Raw genomic sequence first — 19,499 nt, forward strand, 5'->3', positions numbered from 1 at the left:
TCTCTCACCCTTTTACACATGCAAACACACACTAAAATACCTGTACGGTTGAGTGGGTCTGTTCTTTGTATTTCCATCACTGAATCGATGGTGGGTCTAAATGTATTATAGCTGGGCCGGGCCAGAGATGTTCCCCCTGGCTAGCTGCCCCTGGCTCTCCTGGCCGGGGCTATTGATCCAAGGTCCCAGACCCAATTGCTTTCACACTGAATTAAGGTGTTATGGGGCAGTTTGTGTATGTGTCTGTGTGTGTGTGCGTGCGTGTGTGTATAGAGACTGAGTGATAGGCTTTTCCGCACAGGAGCTTACAGCCTGCATGGTACCACCAGGACGGGGTCAGGCCAAGCACATTACTAATCACATTAATGCTCCCAGGTAATGTTGCACAAACACACACACACACACACACACACACACACACACACACACACACACACACACACACACACACACACACACACACGAAAACCCGCACACACCTACACAAACTATATTGCACGCACGCACGCACGCATGCACGCACGCACGCAAGACGCACACGCACACACACAGCTAACCTACAATCTTGCAGATCAAGGAGTGTAAGCTTAGATCAGTAGCGTAATCTCATTTGACCCCAGCATTAGTTACTGGGGCAACCACTTTCAGTTCAAAGATTCACTTGTACACATGGTAAATGTGTAAAAGTAAATGCTAAAAAGTGTATTGCTCCATGGCTCTGTAACGGTTCCGTAACCACAGACACTGGGAGATGGAAAGCAACTACAGGGTGATCATTTAATAATAATTACACATGAAACTAAACAAGAACAGCGTCTGGACAAGAGAAACAAAACAACATCAWTGCAGACACAGGAATGAAACTGAGGAAGTAACAGATTTAGGGGACGCAACCAATGATGTGATGGAGTCCATGTGAGTCCGATGAAGCGCTGGTGTGGAGTAACGATGGTGACAGGTGTGTGTAATGATGGGCAGCTTTGCCACCTCGAGCACCAGAGGAGGAGCGGGAGCAAACGTTACAGGCTCCAATATCAGAAAGACACACATACAGTATATGCTCTAGTAGCCCCACTATACTGGATTTTGATTGGAAATACATGAATTATCAACACAAACACTCTCTGTATGTCTCACAGCGAGATGGAAAATGTGCTATATTCGCGTAAAAAAGACGCAGCCATGCTGTTTAGCATCAAGTTTAATAACATAATGAATTGACATTTGCATTCCCATAATGCACTTTGACTTTTATTTGGTATGGCAACCTGAACGTACCAATATTGCTATTCACTGTACTATGCAATACTATAATTACCATGTAGTTATTATAGGCTAAAACACTACAGAAAAGGTTGTAACAAATGTAAAATAATGTGTAAGCCACTTCCCCTCCTTCCCATCCTTTTCCTTTCTGCTCCGCCTCCTCCTCTCCTTCCTCTCTCATCTTATGGCAGTGTTCCCCCTCTCCACGCCACAATTAGCCCTCAGCCCGGGTGCTCCAAATGGAGGGTAGGGGAATGAGGGGAGGAGTGGAGGTGTAGAGAGAAGGAAAAGGCCAGCCCCAGACAGCCTCTATTTTCAAGCAGATTTTTCCCTGTCAAATTACTCACATTCAAAACGTTTTCCTTTCCATTTTAAGATTAGGACTAGGAGGGGTGGGAGTCGGGGGTGGGGGGTTGAAGGAGGGCTAGAGGGACGGTCGGGAGGTGAAAGGGACCAGAAGGGAGAGGGGCCAGAAATGGGTTTAAAGGGTGTGTGGAGGGGTGGCCTTTAAGTGGACATGTTGGCGTTCTCAGGGGGTGCTAGTCATTCAGAAAGCATTGGGCTAYTGAGCAGCATATTGACTGGGAGGGTCAGAGAAGCAGTCTGCATTACTCTAATACATCTATTGTTACTCTGCTATACCGATGCTGGGTAGAACATAGGAGAGAGGGGGAAGACAGGGGAAATAGGGAAGAGATGAGGATGAGGAGAGGGAGAAGAGGAGGAGAAGGGGAGTGATACAAGATTTGCTAGTGTATTGTATGTCAAACAGTGGGTGAGAAACACACACACACACACACACACAGAGGTACTCTAAATCATGTTTGCAAGTGTGAGTCGTGTGACAGGACATCAGTAGGCTCAGCCAGATAAATATAAACTGAACAGATAAAGGTTAAGGTTAAGGTTAAGGTTAAGGTTAAGGTTAAGGTTAAGGTTAAGGTTAAGGTTAAGGTGTGTGTGTGTGTGTGTGTGTGTGTGTGTGTGTGTGTGTGTGTGTGTGTGTGTGTGTGTCAAATGGCCATCTAGGACTTAAATGAGTTAGACATCATTCTCCACTGATCTAACTATCCCTGGAGTAATACAATCTGATATTAATAAGACATCATTCTCCACTGTTCTAACTATCCCTGGAGTAATACAATCTGATATTATTCAGACATTATTATCCACTGCCAACCACTGATCTAACTACAGTAATACAATCTGATATTATTCAGACATTATTAAACCACTTGCCAACCACTGATCTAACTACAGTAATACAATCTGATATTATTCAGACATTATTATCCACTGCCAACCACTGATCTAACTACAGTAATACAATCTGATATGGCATGTCTCTCTCCTCTTTCAAAAATGACTGTTTTTAATCATTCAAATGATTCCACGCCTACAAAATGGCTTAAGGAAGACATGCCCATTATTTTTGGTCCGGTTGAAACTTTGCTAATTCATTTGTCTTTGTCAGAGAAATACAACTAAAAACTTTGTTTCTAGACAAAACCCATCCCTCACCAACAAGAGCGGCTGGTCAAAATCTAATAGGCTCCCTTACCATAATTTGGAAAGCATTTCTCTACACTCAGAAAAATAGTTCCAAACTGGTTATTTGGCTGTCCCCATAGGAAACCCTTTTTGGTTCCAGGTAGAACCCTCTTGGGTTCCATGTAAAACTCTCTGTGGAAAGGGTTCTTGAAAGGGTTCTTCTATGGAGACAGCCAAAGATCCGTTTTAGGTTCTAGATAGCACCTTTTTTTCTAAGAGTGTAGGCATCCACTCTGACAATGTAGCTACCTTCAGAACATTTCTGTCCACTCTCTCACTGCTTGTCAGACAGACAGAAGTGAAAGAGGTGTCAAATAGACTCTGACAGGTAAGAACAAAGTGTACTGGCCCTAACACAGAAGAATAGTCTGGTGTAAATCACCAGTAGAGAAAATAGGATGTCTGAGAGCATAGCAGACTTGATTAGGTTTTATCTGACAAACAGACAGACAGACAGACAGGAGCTCTCATTAAAGTTGTGTTGCCCCAACAGATGTAGCTTTGAAAGACAGACTTTCTGTTCCAAACACACACACACGCACACACACACACACACACACACACACACACACACACACACACACACACACACACTTTGACAGGCAGTCTTGCGGCTATGCTAATTCCTGTGTGCCCCTGATAAGATGCTGTCTCCCAGACAGTGTGGGAACCCTGTAAAAAAAGTCAGCACAAAGACAGTCAAAGACCACAAAGTGCTCAAAGTGAGGATCACTCCATCTCTCCCTCTGCTTTTCCTCCTCCTCTCCTCCTCATCCGCGCTCAGAGTCAAGGCAATTCAACATTCCAACCGTCTCTTTTCCGGCGGGAGTTCTTTGAAGGCGGCCCCAGCACGGGGTCCTTGGAACAGGGCTCTGGTCAATTGTATAACATTGGGTCGTGAATGGCCGTTTCAGCTTCATACGCCAGTTGTCTGTGTGTGTGTGTGTGTGTTTGCGCTTCTGTTCGGTCTGTCTGTCTGTCTGTCTGTCTGTCTGTCTGTCTGTCTGTCTGTCTGTCTTTCTACCTCCTCCACTGAATCCACTCTTAAGTGAATACTAAAGATATACTCATTCTCCATTAAAAAAACAGTGTGCCGTCACCCTGAAAGCTAAGGGCCAGGTTTACTGTCAACAGGATTGTGCAATTACACAGCCTAACCACATACACATAGTTAGCACTTTCTGCTTGAGGAGAAGGCACCTTAATTGCTGTATAATTACATATTGTATCACATTACATAGAGGGTTGAGATTGTGTTAGATATGACTCCGACAATTAGTGTAGGGGGTACAAGTTGGTCCGGGATTACGGTCGGTGTCATGACATGAATTATACGGATGTAATTCTTCACTATGTGGGTAATCACACAGGCTAAAGGAGCATGAAGTAGAACTATGGTGAAGCCTGTAGAGCTGTAGCCTACATGGGAATTACAGCAAACACAATTACATGCGGAAATTGAGCACATGTAAAGTTCAAACTGTGGTGATTGGGAGTGTGTGTGTGTGTGCCTGTGTGGTGTGTGGCGTGTGTGTGTGTGTGTCCTGTGAAACAACTAGATAACACCCCCAACAGCCCCTCAGTAGCCTCTGTAGACCAGGCTAGAGAAGATTCATGACTACAAGACTTAGTGACTTACAGACCTACTTCCTAAGCCAAAGGGAAATTAGCTCCACTCAGGGCTAATATAACATATTGGCTTAGTAACAGGAAGTGGGGTGAATTTGAGWAGAGGGAATATTGATAGAGACGGTTGAAAGGTAAAGGGAGAGAGGGTAAGGTCTCTCTCTGTGGCCCCTCTACAGGCCCTCTTCATCCTGGGTCTTTGTGTTATGCCAACAGGGGTGACAACAGGGGTGACACCGGGGGCGACAACGAGGGCGCTGGAGGCAAAGTGACCAGAGCCCCTGCCATCTGGAGCAGCTTTGGGGTCCTTTGCGTCCCCATGTCCACCCACCCCTGCCCCCTCTCTCTCTCTGACTGGCCCCTTGAGCCATTATCCCCCATACAGCACACAGTTACCGTCGGCTAATTAGGAGTAGCAGGACAGGGACACCGGGAGAGGGATGGGACAAGGCCATGGACATAGAGAGAGGGGTTAGAAAGAGAGGTAAGAGTGAGAAAGAGTAAGAGTAAGGGGCTAAGAGAGTGTGCCAGTGTGCCATCACAGCAGCASGATTTGTGACCCGTTGCCACAAGAAAAGGTCAACCAGTGAAGAACAAACACCATTGTAAATACAACCCATTTTTATACTTGTTAATTTTCCCTTTTGTACTTTAACCATTTGTACATTGTTACAACACTGTATTTAAATATACATAATATGACATTTGTAATGTCTTTATTCTTTTGGAACTTCTGTGAGTGTAATGTTTACTGTTMATTTTTATTGTTTATTTCACTTTTGTATATTATCTACCTCATTTGCTTTGGCAATGTTAACATATGTTTCCCATGCCAATAAAGCCCCTTGAATTGAATTGAGTGTAAGATGTGAAAAGAGGAATGAGAGTAAGAGACCAGGGAGTAAATTGCAAAATAGTTGGGAAGAGATTTGATGTACCCATTCCATGGCACATGGTTTATGAATTGATACGCAAAACAACGCCGGAATCAAAACTTCAAATTTTTCAATTTAAATTACGATACACAATTCTTGCAACCAATATAATGTTATACAGTGGGGCAAAAAAGTATTTAGTCAGCCAACAATTGTGCAAGTTCTCCCACTTAAAAAGATGAGAGGCCTGTAATTTTCATCAWAGGTAAACTTCAACTATGACAGACAAAATGAGAAAAAATATTCCAGAAAATCACATTGTAGGATTTTTAATTTATTTATTTGCAAATTATGGTGGAAAATAAGTATTTGGTCAATAACAAAAGTTTCTCAATACTTTGTTATATACCCTTTGTTGGCAATGAGGTCAAATGTTTTCTGTAAGTCTTCACAAGGTTTTCACACACTGTTGCTGGTATTTTGGCCCATTCCTCCATGCAGATCCTCTCGAGAGTGATGTTTTGGGGCTGTTGCTGGACACGGACTTTCAACTCCCTCCAAAGTTTCTATGGGGTTGAGATCTGGAGACTGGCTAGGCCACTCCAGGACCTTGAAATGCTTCTTACGAAGCCACTCCTTTGTTGCCCGGGCAGTGTGTTTGGGATCATTGTCATGCTGAAAGACCCAGCCACGTTCATCTTCAATGCCTCTTGCTGATGGAAGGAGGTTTTCACTCAAAATCTCACGATACATGGCATTCATTCTTTCCTTTACACGGATCAGTCGTTCGGTCCCTTTGCAGAAAACAGCCCAAAGCATGATGTTTCCACCCATGCTTCACAGTAGGTATGGTGTTTCTTTGGATGCAACTCAGCATTCTTTGTCCTCCAAGCACGACGAGTTGAGTTTTTACCAAAAAGTTATATTTTGGTTTCATCTGACCATATGAATTCTCCAATCTTCTTCTGGATTCATCCAAATGCTATCTAGCAAACTTCAGACGGGCCTGGACATGTACTGGCTTAAGCAGGGGGGGACACGTCTTGCAACTGCAAGATTTGAGTCCTGGCGTGTGTGTGTGTACTGATGGTAGGCTTTGTACTTTGGTCCCAGCTCTCTGCAGGTCATTCACTAGTCCTGTGTGGTTTCTGGATTTTGCTCACGTTATTGTGTATTTTGACCCACGTGGTGAGATCTTGCGTGGAGCCAGATCGAGGGAGATAATCAGTGGTCTTGTATGTCTTCCATTTCCTAATAATTGCTCCACAGTTGATTTCTTCAAACCAAGCTGTTACCTATTGCAGATTCAGTCTTCCCAGCCTGGTGCAGGTCTCATTTTGTTTCTGGTGTCCTTGGACAGCTCTTTGGTCTTGGCCATAGTGGAGTTTGGAGTGTACTGTTTGAGGTTGTGGACAGGTTCTTTTATCTGATAAATCAAGTACAGGTGCAATTAATACAGGTAACGAGTGGAGGACGAGGAGCCTCTTAAAGAAGAAGTTACGGGTCTGTGAGAGCCAGAAATCTTGCTTGTTTGTAGGTGACAAATACTTATTTTCCACCATAATTGCAAATAAATTCATTAAAAATCCTACAATGTGATTTTCTGGATTTTTTTTTCTCATTAGTCTGTCATATGTGAAGTGTACCTATGATGAAAATTACAGGCCTCTCATCTTTTTAAGTGGAGAACTTGCACAATTGGTGGCTGACTTAATATTTTTTGCCCCACTGTATATAGGGGATACAATCTTCCCAGCTCTGCAGATTTTGCTGTGAGGATGCAGAGTCATTAGATAATTTATTTTGGTATTGGCTATATGTAGCTCGTTTTTAGTCACAGGTCCAGGAATGGCTGAATAATTGCAACATTTGCCTAGAACTAACGCTGCAGATAGCAATACTGGGTGATTTGAAAAGCCATAGTCAATCAATCAATAATCGAATTATTATTTTTACAAAAATGTTTATTTTTAATTCACAATCTGTAGAAGCTATGAGAATAGAAAGGTTCAGTACTTTTGTGAAGCATCACAGCACAGATGAAAAATATATGGCAAATAGAAATCCCAAATGGATGGTGTTAAGGACAACGAGACGAAACGAGGTACGGCAGGGTTTGATAAGCTCTGCAAGATTAAACCTCTCTACCACGATATCGTTGAGGCATGCAAGACATATTTTCACCCCGCCCAGAACCTTTCCATAGATGAGAGAATGGTAGCCTCAAAGGCCAGAATTGGCCTAAAACAGTACATGCGTAACAAACCGACAAAATGGGGTTACAAGCTGTTTGTTTTGGCCGATTCTGCGTGTGCATACAMGTGCAATTTTTTTGTCTATGAGGGGAAGAACACTTGTGCGAGCGGTAAGGGACTCAGTTATGACTCTGATGCAGTTATTAGATTTCCAGCTGCTGGGGAAGGGCTACAAACTATTTGTARACAACTTCTACACAAGCCCTACCCTGTTCACAGACCTGAGGAAGCTGGAGATGTGGGCCTGTGGCACCATTCGGATCAACAGAGTGGGCTTTCCAAAAACCAGGGTGAACGACATGCCTAAGCGGGCTGAGCGGGGTACCATGAGATGGATCCGTGAAGATGGTTTGCTCTTTGTGAAGTGGATGGACACGAGAGAAGTAGTCATGTGCTCCACTATTCCTTCGGTGGGGATCACGTTGTTCGACGTTTGAAAGGTCCTACAGGCGCTTGGACCACCAGAAATGTCCCCATTCCAGCTGCTGTGAAGGATTACAATAAGAGCATGGGAGGTGTAGACCTATCGGATGCGCTGATAGGATACTACAATGTTCTTCACAAAACCATGAAATGGTACAAAACTTTGTTTTATCATTTTATTGACATTGCTGTGGTGAATTCCTTCATCCTCCAGAAGGAAATGGCCAAGAACTGTGGACAGCCCCCCATCTCACAGCTAGCCTTTAGGGAGCAGCTCATCCAGGAGCTTGCTAACTACAGCAAGAACACTGTAGCACCTTCTGTCCCCTCTACCTCTGTCCCTTCTGCTCCAACCAGCGGTACGCACATGCTGAAGTTCACCATTGCAGGCAGGGATGTGCCTCAGGGAAAAAGGGGCTCAGTAGGGCAGCTTCGTTGTGCACTGTGCCATAAGAAGYCCCCTGTCACCTGCACCACCTGTGCTGTGACCTCTGTTTCACACCAGAGAGAGACTGCTATGGGATATGGTATCAGGAGCGCAACATTGTGTAGAGGACTGAGAGTCTTCACATGATTGAACATTGAAGTGTAAATAGTTACCCTTGTTATTTTTTTTTATTTTTTTTTAATATTCATGATTTTTTTCTTGAATTTTTCAAATATATATTTTTGGGGGTATGTTAGAATAATTGTTTTGTATTTTGTATATAGTTATTTAGTTACCCCATTATTTCTATCTCTACTTTTTCTATCTCTACTATCTCTACTCTACTTTTTTTTTTACTTGCTATATTGTATTTACTTCGCCACCATGGCCTTTTTATATTTTTATTTATTTATATATATATTTTGTTTGCCTTCCCTCCCTTTCACTCACTTGCTCATATTGTATATAGACTTATTTTTCACTGTATTATTGACTGTATGTTTGTTTTACTCCATGTGTAACTATGTGTTGTTGTATTGTCGAACTGCTTTGCTTTATCTTGGCCAGGTCGCAATTGTAAATGAGACGTGTTCTCAATTTGCCTACTGGTTAAATAAAGGTGAAATTAAAAAAAATATATAATAATATAATTGTATCATTGTACCAATTCGGCCACTGGGTACATTTGGGAAACGTGCGAGGGACACCTGGTTGACTTCATGCTCAATGGCATGTACCTCACTCATTCCTGAAGGTATCCATCTGAAACTTTGGTCAAATACTGTTGCCTACTTATGTTCTGATTTGAAATGATCCCAGTATCATAATGAATGTTTGCCTTTCTTGTTGATTTTTAAAGATGCAACAACAGTAAATAACAAAAAACGTCTGTTGATTTCCTTGTATTTTCTTACCAGATCTATTGTGTTATATTCTCCTACATTCAATTCACATTTCACAAACTTCAGAATGTTTCTTTCAAATGATACCAAGAATATGCATATCCTTCCTTCTAGGCCTGAGCTACAAGCAGTTAGATTAGGGTATGTTTTCAGGCGGAAATTGAGAAAGGGGGGGGGCTATCACAAACAGGTTAAGCGATAGGTGGGAGAGGTTGAATGGAGCTGAAGGGTGGGACTAATAACAAGATAACCAATGTAAAACATACGGGGTCTGTAAAATGTACATATGTTCAGAAATCTTGTGAAATAGCACAGKTAAAAATARAAATMAAACTGGATGGACATCAGAAATAGAGGAAGGACTTAAAAACAAACAAAATACAACTATTGTAAAATAGATTGTGTCTGTATAATGTGTATAAGATGTATAAACTGAAGGTAGAAGCCTAAGTGTTATTGTTTATTAGTTTACTCCAATTGGGGGAAGGGTGGTAGGGTTTGCGGGGGAATAATAAAGGTATATTCWAAAAAAAAGTATGTATATATCTGTATATGTACGCATATGTGTATTACGTGTACAGTTGACGTCGGATGTTTACATACACCTTAGCCAAATACATTTAAACTCAGTTTTTCACAATTCCTGACATTTAATCCTAGTAAAAATTCCCTGTTTTAGGTCAGTTAGGATCACCACTTTATTTTAAGAATGTGAAATGTCAGAATAATAGTACAGAGAAACATTTCTTTCAGCTTTATTTCTTTCATCACATTCCCAGTGAGTCAGAAGTTTACATACACTCAATTCGTATTTGGTAGCATTGCCTTTAAATTGTTTAACTTGGGTCAAACGTGTCGGGTAGCCTTCCACAAWAAATTGGGTGAATTTTGGCCCATTCCTYTGACAGGGCTGGTGTAACTGAGTCAGGTTTTAGGCCTCCTTGCACACTTTTTCAGTTCTGCCCACAAATCTTCTATTGGATTAAGGTCAGGGCTTTGTGATGGGCACTCCAATACCTTGACTTTGTTGTCCTTAAGCAGTTTTGCCACAACTTTGGAAGTATGCTTTGGGTCATTGTCCATTTGGAAGACCCATTTGCGACCAAGCTTTAACTTCCTGACTGATGTCTTGAGATGTTGCTTCAATATATCCACATAATTTTCCTACCTCATGATGCCATCTATTTTGTGAAGTGCACCAGTCCCTACTGCAGGAAAGCACCCTCACAACATGATGCTGCCACCCCCCGTGCTTCAAGGTTGGGATGGTGTTCTTCGGCTTACAAGCCTCGCCCTTTTTCCTCCAAACATAACGATGGTCATTATGGCCAAACAGTTCTATTTTTGTTTCATCAGACCAGAGGACATTTCTGCAAAAAGTACGCTCTTTGKCCCCATGTGCAGTTGCAAACCGTAGTCTGGCTTTTTTATGGTGGTTTTGGAGCAGTGGCTTCTTCCATGCTGAGCGGCCTTTCAGGTTATGTCGATATAGGCCTATTTTTACTGTGGATATAGATACTTTTGTACCTGTTTCCTTCAGCATCTTCACAAGGTCCTTTGCTGTTGTTCTGGAATTGATTTGCACTTTTCGCACCAAAGTACGTTCATCTCTAGGAGACAGAACGCGTCTATGACGGCTGCGTGGTCCCATGGTGTTTAGACTTTCGTACTATTGTTTGTACAGAGGAACTTGGTACCTTCAGKCATTTGGAAATTGCTGCCAAGGATGAACCAGACTTGTGGAGGTCTACAATTTTCTTTCTGAGGTCTTGGCTGATTTCTTTTGATTTTCCCATTATGTCAAGCAAAGAGGCACTGAGTTTGAAGGTAGGCTTTGAAATATATCCACAGGTACACCTCCAATTGACTCAAATTATGTAAATTAACCTATCWRAAGCTTCTAAAGCCATGACATCATTTTATGGAATTTTCCAAGCAGTTTAAAGGCACAGTCAACTTAGTGTATGTAAACTTCTGACCCACTGGAAGTGTGATATAGTGAATTATAAGTGAAATAATCTGTCTGTAAACAATTGTTGGAAAAATTACTTGTGTCATGCACAAAGTAGATGTCCTAACCGACTTGCCAAAACCATAGTTTGTTAACAAGAAATGTGTGGAGTGGTTGAAAAACGAGTTTTAATGACTCCAACCTAAGTGTATGTAAACTTCCCACTTCAACTGTGTATATTTACCAAAAAAAGGTATAAGGGATTAGAAATGATGCAGACAATTACATTGATGGAAGCAATAATCTTTTCAACAATTAGTCAAGTTGAGAACAGACTCTAGACCAAGTGAGAAGCTTTAAAAACAGGGGGAAAAGTGAAGCCTTTGTGCTGAGTCAATCAAAGGGATGATGATTGCAGAGGGACATTGGGATGGACTAGTCAAAAATATTGGCTCAGTTAGACAGGGAGAGAGCGCAGGAGTAGGGTCTGGGTATGTATGGGAAACGGGTCTAACTAAGTGGGGGTCAAGTTTTAGCTTCCGCAAGGTTCATGAACTATGTGGCGTCTTGAGAAAGTTGGATGAGGCGAGTAGAATTGAAAGAAGAAGAGGGAGAGTGAAAAGGTAACCGTATWGAGATGAATAAATGGAAGTTAGGGAGTCAGATAAGAAGAGGGGAAACATGACAGAGAAAAGGAGAGTGAGAGAGTGAAAGAACTGACAGAGGAGGATCTGTCTATCCATAGAGTATGACAACAACTCCATATGTGGTTTCTCTTTATTGTGTCGAGTGGAGGTGCAGGATTCATGTGTGCATCATTAGAGACTGACCCTGCATTAGTGAGCTGTGTGTGCACGTGTGTGTATGTGTGTGTGTGTGGGGGGGGGGTCATTATAATGTGTGGTCCCAGTCTATGTCTGGGGCTCTATTCTCTTGCTTTGTTTGGGACACACTGCTGCCCTCCGCGATTCCTCTATTCAGCCTATTGAGGGCCTTTTGTTTCTTTCAGTCTTTCTCTCCTTTTATTCTCTCTTCCGTCCTTTCTCTCTCTTTCTCCCGCTCTCCCATTTTTCCGTGTCGCCATGGCCTTTCTGTAGCCCAGTAATGGGGAGAGTACAGGAAGAGTCAGAAGGCTTTATAATTGGGTTTAAAGGTGGCCTGGCTGAGAGCAGAGACCCCTGTTAAAAGCATACTGTACACACAGAGAGAGATAGAGAGAGAGAGAGAGTGCGCAGTGTGAAAGTCCATGTGCAGCAACACAGAAAAGGGTGTTCAAAATCAGACACTGAATGTGTGTGTGTGTGTGTGGGGGGGGGGGCTTGATTCTCAATCTGTTTTTTGTTTCTCCAAATGTGAGTAGTTTCAGGAAACTAGGCGATTGTCGCGTGTCACTACTTCACAGGAGAACCATTTGAACGTAATTTTTTTGTTAATCAAAATGCCTTCTGGAACATGTGAACTTTCATGTGCCTTAATAACAAACTTGTAAGCCAAGTTTGTCTGGATTTAGCTTAAATTCACACAACTTTTAACAAATATGATTTAAAAACAGGGGCATTGACATTTAAACACAAATTCCCTTATTTTATGAGCAGCTTAGCATGTTTAGGTAATCCTTTCTAAAGCCTCTTTTTTGAAAGATATCATGAATAACTGCAAAAGTGTTGCTAAAGCTCTCCACTTTCTGGAGGACCGAGTTTTGAAATCAGTGGGATGCCCAGTGGAAGCAGAGTATGATAGATAAGGAGATGGAGACCATTCAGGCATTTGATTGCACATTTGGAAGAAGTCAAAAAGAGAACACTGTTGTATAAAACAGGCTGTTGAATAAAAGGCTGTTGTATAAAACATCTGTCTCCGGATTACATCTTCAAACTAAGGGCAACCATGGCATCAGTGACAGAGAGGGAGAAGCATCCATCCATGTATACAGGTCAGAGTCTAACTAGCTACATTTTCAGATATTATACGTTTCTAATTTTGTCAGAATGTTGTTTTCATTGCAAGTTAAAGCGTACTGTTGCCTAGCCAGCGAATGTTAACTGGCTGGCTCAGTAGCGTTACGTGTATGATCTGTGTAGTAATATTATTCATATCTCAGAACCACTTAAATTGTTAGTTATAGCCTAATGTTAGCTAGCTAGCTAACAATGAACCTAGCTAGTTGGTTAGCTTTAGCTACCTGTAGATTCATGCAGGGTAGTAACACTAGGAGTTGGGATTATGGTTAATTGTTTAGCTATCTAGCTAGCTACATGTCTTATTAACAAAACACTCCCCTATGCAAGTAATAATTTCACTGTACCATTTACACCGTCTGTATCCTGTGCATGTGACAAATAAACTTTGATTTTATTTGATATAATGTGGGTTTACCAGAGACGGTAATGTGAAGAGCAACATGACCTGCACCAAAATCAGATTAGGACATAACGTTAGGCCAACGAGACAGTGTTCTAAAGTTCTAAACGCCCTGCTTGTATTTCATCACATTAGCTCACCATTAACTTGTTAATAATGACGTTGTTCATTTTCCTGTAATAATGAAATAATGAAAGTTACTTTTAGTTGCCTGGTTTGCTACTTTAACAAATACTACATTTATTTTTCAACAGATGGGTTTATTGGTGTAAAAATACACCAGTTATGCTATTTTGGACCACCATACTGCTGATGTTATGCAGCCTGTTGTTTTTGTGTTGTACTTTTTCATGACGACAATGACAAGTTTGATATCGGACGACAATAGAATGTTCATGATGTCACTGTGACAACTGAATACAGACATGTCAATAGACATAGTATAAACCTGCCTTTAGTCTTGAAATCTTTGGTTGTACACTACCAATCAATCAATCAATCAATTTTATTTTATATAGCCCTTCGTACATCAGCTAATATCATCAGCTAATATCTCGAAGTGCTGTACAGACACCCAGCCTAAAACCCCAAACAGCTAGTAATGCAGGTGTAGAAGCACCATACTCACTGTTTAGCACATTGCCTCACGTGTGAATCCGTAAAGAGATGGGCTTAAGAGGGTGTGAATGATGATAAATGGGTGTAGACAAAGAAGAACTCTGGATACCAAAATATTCAAGGTCTATTTTCTCAAAAGTGGGGTTACAAGTTTATCAACTTTTAAATATAATTAATTTCCCATTGTTCCTCGACTGTAGTGTATGATATACAATTTTCTAGCTCTAGTCTCTACTTTAGTCAATTTTCTAGCTCTAGTCTCTAGTCTCTACTTTTATCCAATGTAAAAAACACAATTGAAAATGTTGCTACATAAGACCGAATTGAGCCGTCGGTCACAAGTGTGACTTGTTTCAGGAAACGTCACTAATGTCGCACGTCACTACTTCACTGGAGAGGCATTTAAACGTAAACATTTATTTGGCAGAAATGCCTTTTGGAAATTGTGAACTTTCATGTTCCATAATAACAAACTTGTATTTCACCCATAAATATAAATACAATTGTTAAATTACGAGCCTTGTTGGTTTAGCCACGGAAAAAGTGAGGAACCTTCCCGCTAGCAATGATTGGCTGAGATAATGGATGGGCTGGACAAGCCGGGAGATGAGKTTGGATTGGTCTGCCATGTAGCCTGCTTCTGTCTATAATGTGAGCTGCTCAGTGTGTTTTGATAGTCCTTTCTACCGCGCTGTTTTCGAAAGATGTGACTCACCACCTGGATTCGGTCTTGTAGCAACATTTGAATTTCTGTTTTTTACATTGGATAMAAGTAGAGACTCAGAGCTACAAAATGGTATATCATACACTGCATTCGAGGAAACAATGGGAAAGTAATTCTGTTTTGAATGTTGATCAACTTGTAAACTCACTTTTGAGAAAACCATCTTTCAATGTTTTGGTACAACTGTTGGAGAGCCCTTCTTTGTCTACACCCAATCAGCATTGTTCACACCCTCTTAAGCCTTAGCCCCACCCATCTCTTTAAGGATTGATCCGAGCGTTCTGTTCTAACTTGCCAGCTACTTCCAGACATCTAAGAGAAAGAGAACAGCTCACTGAACATTACTCGCCCTAGCAGAGCCGGTTAGGCTGTTACAGTATGTTATCCAGAGTGTTGGTGACTTCAACTGTGCTGTCAGATTGTCCATTCTTTAATTCAGAGCGTTTCGCATTCAAGGAGTAGAGATGTCCGAAAGCTCTGACCTCACAACGACAGTCAAGCACCCAAGCTAATTGGCTAGCTACTTCCAGACACATAATGAGAGAACACCGCACACTGAACATTTTACTCCCCCTAGCAGAGCTGGTTAGGCCGTTTTCATGTTATCCAGAGCTTTGGTGACTGTAACAGTGCTGCTGGCAACAATTGAATTATGCTTTGTTGCCGACGTTTACTGACACCGGACATATTCAACGCGCGTTGAGCGTAAACAAATTGAGCAGTTATTCTGCGCTCTGGCACACTAAAACGAGAGTATTTTGTTAAGAAATGTAGCTAGATAGCTAGCTAGGTAAACAATGAATCCTAAAGCATGACGTAATGTTAGTTAGTGAGCCAGCCAGCTAACARAACACTCACATGAAATGAAAATACTTTGTCAAAGTGGAGWATTTGTTAAGACATGTAGCTAGCTAGCTAAGTAGCTAAACCATGGACCAAAATCATAACTCATGCTGCTACTACCCTGCATGAATCTGGAGGTAGCTAACCAACCAGTTTATATGGCTATAACTAGTCAAGCAAATGTGTCTGAGGTACGAGGAATAAGATCATACACATAATGTTAGCCAGCAACCCACCCAGCTAACGTTAGCTAGCTAACAGTACACTTGAAATTAAATCACTTTGTCAAAATTAGAAACGTGTAATATCTGGAAATGTAGCTAGCTAGACTATCTTACCAGTATACATCCTGTCTGATTCCATGCACGATGTAATCCAGACTGGTGTTTTCTCCATTTCCTTAGCTATCATACTCGAATTCCACTGATTTCAAAACTCGGTCCTCCATAAAGTGGTGAGCATACACAGCGAGCCAGCCAGCTAACGTTAGCTAGCTAACAGTACACTTTAACTTCACGTTAGGTTTATGCAGTTTTACGACACAATAAAAAAAAAATGAAAAGCCGCGTTTGACATGATTACCTAGACATACCGACCAGCTCCAATAGACAGACGCATGCTATATGGCCGACCGATCTCTCGGCATGTCCAGCCCACTCATTATCTCAGCCAATCATGGCTAGCGGGAAGGTTGCTCACTTTTTCTGTKGCTAAACCAACTAGGCTCGTAATTTAACAATTTTATTCGTATTGTGGCAAACCTCTTCAAGGTTATGAGCGTTTGTCACAAATTAAGTGGGAAACTGTCACCAAATTACCCCAGAATGAGAGTTCTTTCGAACAGGACAGTACCTGTGTGTTTGTTTCTCCGTCCTGGTCCACCCAGGTCGTAGGCAAGGTCAAGGATAGCAGGGTTCGGTACACGAATCGGGTTCTCGTTAGGTCCAGGTCCAAACGCCACAGTAGTCCAAAACAGTCCAGCTCATACACGGTAATCCAGCCACATCTATTGTCTTTTCTCTACGGTTCATAGATCCTTCCAGCCCTCTCTTCCTCTTCCTGGTTTTTCTTGACCCTTTATCTGTGTGTCGGCTCCACTTCTGAGGGTTCCCCTTGCTTCTGGGACTTGCTTCTGGCAGTCGCCATTTTGTGATCTGTAGTTCTGATCGGGGTGGCCATTTTTGTGATCGGGCAGAGCCCGTTTATTAGTTCTGCTCTCACATATCTGCCATTTATCACTCGACCCCCTTCTTTGCCACAGTATTTACAGATGGCATACAAGTTTGATATTAAGGCACATGAAAGTTCACATGTTCGAGAAGGCATTTTGATAAAAATAAAAAATTTACGTACAAACAGCTCTCCTGTGATGTCGTGACTTGCGACATACGCCTAGTTTCCTGGAATTGGGCTTTTTTGCCTTTGTGCAGATTGCATGTTCATTTTCGATTACAGTGATCCTCGCCACTTCGCGATTCACTTATCTCGGTATCGCTATTCGCGGATTTTCATAATGCCATGTTTTTTTTTTTTTGGTGCATTGTGCCTGCATTCTGATTCGCTAAAAACTCACTGCCGCTTCTTGTATCAAAACATGCTACGAATTGTGCTATCATTTTGTGTCGTCTCGTGCAGTTATGTGGTACGTACATAAAAACAGCTTGGCAAATTTACATTAAGTTGGCCAAATTATCTTGTAATTTCGAACATTCTCCTAAACCATAATAACCACTGCCAGAGCGGCTAGTCAGGATGCAGCGGGCCCAGTCTGAAGAGCAGTGAAACGGCCTAACACGTGGTCACTGTATTTGTATACATTAATAGTTGCTATCTGTAAAAAAAAAAAAAAAATCTATTTCGCGGATTTCACTTATCGCGGGTCCATTTTCGGAAACGTAACCCCCACGCGATTAAACGAGGGGATTAGCTGTATTTGAAAATGATTATTTTTTTCAAAGTAAATCTCTTTTTCAAACAAGCATTGCAGAGCTGGCTACAATTTCAATTTCATCCCCCTGAAAAGATAGAACAAATATTTCAACAAATATTATGGCTGAACTCAAATGTGCTGGTTGATAAAATATGTGTATTTATGGGAACGGTGCTTGAAAAGGGTATTTTGTTCTTAAATKATATTGTAATTTGGAATGGTAGAGTTCATGGAGTTATCAGATTTGTATGGGAAGGTCTGCTCAATCCAAGAGTACAACCAATTGATTACAGCATTACCCCAAAAATGGAGGAGGCAGGTGGCAGCGGGAGGAGGTAGGGAACTAGTTTGTCTGCCCAATATAAAGGCTCAAAACTGGTGGAGGAATAAAAATAGCATAAATGGGAAAGTATACCAGTTTCATTTGAGGACCAGGATGTTGAAAACTGTGCCATACAGATTGCAAAATAGTTGGGAAGAGATTTTTGATGTTCCATGGTTGATATATAAAACATCGCAAGATTCAATACTTCGTGCTTTTCAGCTAAAATTATTGTATAGAATTCTTGCCACCAACAAAATGTTGAATATTTGGGGCATAAAATCATCGAAGCTCTGCAGATTTTGTTGTGAGGATACAGAATCAATAGACCATTTATTTTTGGTATTGCCCTCAGGTAGCCTGTTTCTGGTCTCAGGTTTAGGAATGGTTGAAAACGCATAGCATTGATCTAAAATTGATCTAAAATTGACCCTAGAAATAGTACTGTTAGGAGATCTGGAGAGACTGTCAGTCAATTACTAATATACTAATACTCTTAGTAAAAGTATTTCTCTTCAACTCGCAATATGTGGATTCTATTCGATTCGATAGATTGAAATTGCACGTTAAACAACACAGCATAGTTGAAAGATATGTGTTGCGTAGAAACCCGAAGTGGGTGGCCAGCAGAGATAGATGGGATGGACTGAGGGAGGCTAATGAGGATGAGCCACACGTGGTCCCGTGTGGCTCAGTTGGTAGAGCATGGCGCTTGTAACGCCAGGGTTGTGGGTTCATTCCCCACGGGGGGACCAGGATGAAAATGTATGAACTTTCCAATTTGTAAGTCGCTCTGGATAAGAGCGTCAGCTAAATGACTGTAAATGTAAAATGTCGTGCAGGTGTTTGTACACATGCATATACACACACTCTCATTCAAATAAACGCATACAAGAACACACACATACATGTAATAATGCCAGACATGCACACAAACATATACAGTTGGCATTGCTGTTATGATTTTAGTTGTCCTTGATGTCCTTACATTTATTTTGCATTGTTGTTTGCTGTTTTCTTCTGTCTTTTCCTGAGTTTGCAGTGGTCTTAATAGATGTGTATCTATTTTATTTAATTTAGTCTAGATTGTGGTTAACTATGAAGGGGGGAGGTTATAAGTATTTTTTTTGCTTTTTATGTGATGCTTTTTTTTTGACTAAGATGAGTGGATGGAAGTTTTATAGATGAGAAAGAGAGGGGTGGGGGGGGGTTAATAGCAATTTCTAATTGTGACCCATCAATTTAGCTAGATGTGGCTGGGGGGGGGGGGGGGTGGGGGGGGATTATAGCATTTCTTAATGTGACCATCAATTTAAGCTAGATGTGGTGGGGGGGGGGGTTTTAGCATTTTCCTAATGTGACCCATCATTTGATGTGGCTGGGGGGGGGGGGGTTTATGATTTCCTTATGTGACCATCAATTGAC

At 41.5% G+C, this 19,499-nt stretch overlaps 1 protein-coding gene and 1 non-coding gene across 3 annotated transcripts in view; one reads left to right on the plus strand and one right to left on the minus strand.

Moving 5' to 3' along the window:
• Positions 1-19,499, minus strand: part of LOC111979445 (ephrin type-B receptor 1) — a 482,851-nt gene that overhangs the window by 172,923 nt on the left and 290,429 nt on the right. The window lies entirely within an intron of this gene.
• Positions 18,753-18,829, plus strand: trnat-ugu (transfer RNA threonine (anticodon UGU)). Its single transcript has one exon. It is a non-coding gene; the product is annotated as a tRNA-Thr (tRNA).

Source organism: Salvelinus sp. IW2-2015, linkage group LG19 (assembly GCF_002910315.2).
Source record: "Salvelinus sp. IW2-2015 linkage group LG19, ASM291031v2, whole genome shotgun sequence".
In the NCBI taxonomy this organism is placed as follows: domain Eukaryota; kingdom Metazoa; phylum Chordata; class Actinopteri; order Salmoniformes; family Salmonidae; genus Salvelinus; species Salvelinus sp. IW2-2015.